The following is a 5,390-nucleotide window of genomic DNA, read 5'->3' on the forward strand; positions in this document are numbered from 1 at the left end:
TATTGATATTCACGGTTCAAAATTAATGTTGTTTTCATGTCGTAAATATTTCATTCTCGATCGACCGTCCCGGAAACTTCCTTCTGCTCTTTCTAAAAACTGTTTATCAATAGTTTTTTGCTTTTTCATCAATATTTGTTTTGCATAAAGCAAGCTAACAAAATCTGCACCTTGCTGAGTTCGCATTTGTTAGCGTTAATAGTATTTTCGGTCAGATGCTTCTGTTTTTTATGAGGGGTTTATTGTTTTGGTCTCCCATCCTAACACTTACCCCGCGAAACAGGGCTTAACTTCAGTGAAGTTTAGTATTACAAAACTGTCAGATGCTCAGAGGGCACACTTGTGGTGCAAAGAAGTTGAGAGGGAACTTGAAAATTATCAACATGTCAGCCGAGAAGCCAATGTTTCTCGCTTCTCTTTTATTTGTTATTTCTCAGAGACTGGAATGCTGTATTTCAATACCACACAATTCAGTGCCTTCTGATTTTCTGTAGCACGTACCACAGGCAACCCAGTGTATGCTTCACGGAAGCATCTCGTTTATTTTAGAATTAGCTTATTACAGTTTGCCAATCGTTAAGTCACTATAATTGTTAAATGTTGCTGCAGTAGATATATACTGAACGCGTTAAATTTTTAAACAGTGAACATATAGTGGTTTAGTTACGGTTCGCATTTTTCGGAGTAACTAGAAAAAAAAAATACAGCAACACATGCTTCGGATTGCGAGAACTTCAACACAAGATAAAGACATGGGACTATCAATAGAGGTTAAGAAACCTAAGACGAGGCGCGCTATACATGCCATTCGACAGAGAGTCTTTAGTATCATCTGTAGTGTTTATTCCTATTATAAGCTATGTCTTAGCTGTCAAGTAACCGGTAGTTATTGCTTAGCACACCCTAAACCGCAGTTATGAGGTTATTGTGAAGATATCATGGTACATATAAATAGTTGATTCAGTTGTAAGAAAGTGATTGTGTAAAGCACTTGGCCTGACTCACTGTGTATTCTATAGTAGTATTTCGAACCCTAATACACAACATCATCGGATTTTTGGAAAGTTAAATTTTCATTTTACAAGGAGAGCCGAGAAAATGCAGATTGCTGAAATTCCATAAGCTTAGTTTGAAATAACAGATGTTAATACAATCACTTTGGGAAAAGCGACAGCAAGAATTAATTGTCAGTATTGTGATTGGCTGATGGATGGCAGTCAGAGTTAATTAACTCCGATGGCAGCTAAATTTGTGCGTGGCCTAATTGGTTCGCGCTTTCCTGATGTAATTTTAACCTACACCACTCAAATCATTAAGGTTCCGTAGGGTGCGGATGTTTATTTGTTCTTGAACTACTAACGGACTACGAAGCGCAAATATCGCCATGGCTGTCTTAGTACGCAGTTGTTGCTGCGGCTGTAAACTGAAAACTGGAGTTTTGCTGCTTGCCATCTTTAGCGTGGTAAGTAAAAGCTTGGCATGAGTTTTCTGGACGGATTTCTTTGTCTTCTGTTAAAATTGAGCTAACTTAAATTCTAGTGCGTTGGTGCCTCTTTCTTGTCGATCTGCAGTTCAAGGAATTGCAGAAAAGTTTTCTACCTGTTAGATGTAGGTAAAACTGAATTTAAAATACAGAAAATCAGCAGCTAGCCACAAAAAGTACAAGCGCTTTACGACTGTTTTACGTGATTACCGTGTGAGAATCTAAAATATGTATGCTGATGATCATCAGATGTATATAGTTGGCAGCCATATGCCCATTATGTGTACTGATATGGAAAAGGAAGGAAACGCTGCCCTTAGATGGTATAAAGACAGCTATTTATTGTCCAACCCAGAAAAACTTAACGCTATAGCGATTAAACAACGTAATGAAACTGAACAAATTAACATCAAGATCGGTGATCAAGAGATTAAGACAATAGATAATATCAAGATACTGGGTGTGAACTTTGATGAGAATCTAATTTTTAGCCAACATATTAGCGAATTATGCAAAAAGGCCAGTCAAAGGGTGGGCGTCCTCGCCAGGTTAAGAAACTTAATCACTACAGAGACTAAACTATTACTTTATAAAACTGCTATCATGCCATATCTCACCTATTGTCATCTCATATGGCATTTCTGTAAGGCGTCGGATACAAGAAAGGTTGAAAGAATTCAAGAGCGGGCATTAAGGATAGTTTATAATTCACATTCAGAAACGTATATGAACTTATTATATTGTGCTAAACTACCAAGCCTTCTTAATAGGAGATTGCAAGACATAGTTATACTAATGTACAAGGTTAAATATAGGCTAGTTCCTGATTTCATTTGTGATATTTTTAGTACTAAGTCCTGTAAATATAATCTTAGAAACCAAAATTTTGATATTCCTAGATTTAATTCTGTATTGTATGGTAAACATTCTCTTAGATACCTTGGACCCTTTTTATGGAATAAGCTAGATAAAAACATCACTGAAACGAGCAGTCTATCTAAGTTTAAGTTTCATATTAGATGTAAGGATCTTACTGAACTGATAAATGGCAACAATTGCCCCGCGTGCGTAATTTGTACTTCTTAAGATGTGCCCGTGTTGTTAGAATTATTTTGATTATTTTAGCATATTGTAAATGTATATAAAAATTTATAGCTTATTTCTTATTTATTAGTTATCATAATATTTATTATTTATGTTATCTTTATGTTGTGTCCCCAATTAGCGCGAGCTAAATACATCGACACATGAATAAAGTTCATCATCATCATCATCATCATCAGGTCAGATGCCTGCTTGATAGTACGTTTGAACTGCCCAATAGAGCCAGCATTTGTTAAGTGTTGGGGCTATATAACAGAACGCCATAACAGAACTTCGTTTCAGATAATTTGTATTGGGTTTTCAGAGTAAGTTTACCCTCAAAGTTTCTCAAGGAGGGAGCTTTGGGATTTTCGGTTTTGGTCATTCTTTAGGCCGATTTTTGTACCGAAAAACTTCCGTTTTTTTGTTTTTGTGTCTGTTGCGGTTCGTGGTTTTTCCTGTTTGTTAGCATTTGGCTTTTGGTTTTCGGCCAAAATACAAGCAGTTTTTTCCGGATCTGGTATCCAACGCCGTTTTCGATTTTGCCTGTTTGTTTTTGGTTTTTGGTTTCCTCAACGGCGAGCGCGTGCCGCGTGAGTTCTCAAATAGGCTCCACGGAAGAAAGTCAAGAAGCGATTGTTGACGACTGTGTCCCCTTTTTATGAAGATAGGAAAGAGGGGGAGGGGGGGGGGAGGGGGGGAGGGGAGGAGGAGGAAAGAATTTCAGAAAAAAACAAGTTCAGGTGCAAAGTGCATGTGTTTGGTAAGTCAATGGAATCAGTAATCAGTATCATGAGTTACATTTCAATGAAAGGACTGAAAGCCTAATCAACCATAGATCATTTGGTGCAACTATGAAGCAACGGCGTGAAGCGCTCAACACACTGGGCTGCGTATTATCACACCAGTTGAAGATCCTGGTACCCTAAGCTCAACACCACAGTGTCTCTTTAAAATGTACCGTTGATGACACTTTTACTCGCGGCCAACGTTTCTTTACATGACTGTGAAATCTTGCTCATCTGGGCCTCAGTGATCGATGTTGCGTTAAAAGTCAGCGGCGGGGGTGTTGCACGCACCAACTCCAGCAAACTTCGGGCAACAATGTTGCAGGTTTTTGAAGCGATTTAAAAACCTGAAACATGTTGCCGCAACAAATGTTGTATTTAAAATCTCCCTGTGCGCCATGTTACACGAGACAACTTTTAACGCAAACAACGTTGCGTCAAAAATGCTGAGTATTTTAATTAATCTTAGAATTAGCTTATTACAGTTGGCATAGGTCGCACTTGGCAAATTTTTGGAAAACTTTGTCTACCTTGCAGTAGAAATCTGTCATCAGGAGACATTGCCAAGTGCGACCCCAAGTTTTCCGGTTGGAAAAAAACTTTGCAAAACAGAAAAACATCAAAGATGCCGAAGTGCTTGGGTGGGGCAGGCAGATTTTGGAAAACTCGAGCTAAACAATAGGAATCACAGCGGTAACTGTCAGTGCTTTTCAGTGAAACGCGATCAATCTGAAACACGATCAGTTTGAAATAAACGCGGGAATTTTCAGACCTTCGCGCTTTCATTATGGACGGACGAGGTTATTACTTTCCTTCGTCATTTCAAGGCTTTTATGAAAACTCTTTGCGGGCGAGCACTTCATAAGCCTATAACCCTGCGCAGTTTCAAGGTCATCTCTTCGGGAACTCTCTTCCTGTGAGCCAAATGCAGAATTCGGGGGCAAGCATTTCAGAAGCTTATAATAATCCGCCGAGCGAAATGCAGTCTTCGCAGGCAAGCACTTCATCTTCCCCATCCTCGTCTCCTGAAACTGTAGAGGGAGGAATTCAATAAAGAAAGCAGTACATAGAAAAAACAAGGACTGAAATAACACACTATCAAAGGATCTGAATCAATTTAATTTCTTTTTTGAGGTTGTCAATACAAGGGAGAATGAAAAAGGGGAAACTAGAGTCTGGGCTCCTCTTCGAATGACGATTTTAGAGAGAAGAAGCAACTTCGTTTCATGCCTGTGACTTGGCAGAGTAAAAATAATTTTCAAAAATCAGGGCCCACAGTACACTTAGCCAGCGATATTCTGTATAATAATAATTATATATGAAGTACCCACTTGTAAAGATGGCGATCAAAACAAACTGGAGACAGAAACCCTACTTTTCACAAGGAATAATAGGCGCAGTGGTGCTTTTTGTACCGCTTTTATCGCAGAAATGGATGCATTTTTACCTCTTTTATCGCAATTTGGGCGGCAATTTGGGGAATGGATAAAGGCTGATTTTTATCACGTTTTAAAGTTTGCACATCGATCGACGATTAGAGAGGTTGGCACCAAGGATTCACATCAACGAAATGTTCTAAAATGTGGAGGGAAGGTAGGCACCTCTGAGCTTTTTTGAAAGAATTAGAGAGCTCAAGGAACTGTAACAGCCGTTCGTAAAATGTGTTGTTTGCGGCACGTTGGCGAACTTTCGAAAGACCAAAACTACCGTAAATAATGATATGGTACGTACACTTTACATTTAGAGGTCGGCAAATGTCGTGTATGCCACTTTAGATCTGACATTTCCACTTCTTCAATTTTCTCCATACATTTCTCTATAACGATCGGCGGCCATTCTTAGAGAGCGGAAGGTCTGGGTCGAGTCTGGGCGTCCGCCATTTTGTCTTAAATTTCTGGTAATGAGTTTCCGGAAATTTAATGTACTCATTGCGAATTTCGTAGAGGGCTTCTACCACATTTTGTACGGCCTCAATTGCGGTTGCTTTTCCAACATTGAAAGACGGTCTAATGGTTACATATGAGTTCCCATGACCC

This window comes from Montipora capricornis, unplaced genomic scaffold (genome assembly GCF_036669925.1).
Source record: "Montipora capricornis isolate CH-2021 unplaced genomic scaffold, ASM3666992v2 scaffold_491, whole genome shotgun sequence".
NCBI lineage: Eukaryota > Metazoa > Cnidaria > Anthozoa > Scleractinia > Acroporidae > Montipora > Montipora capricornis.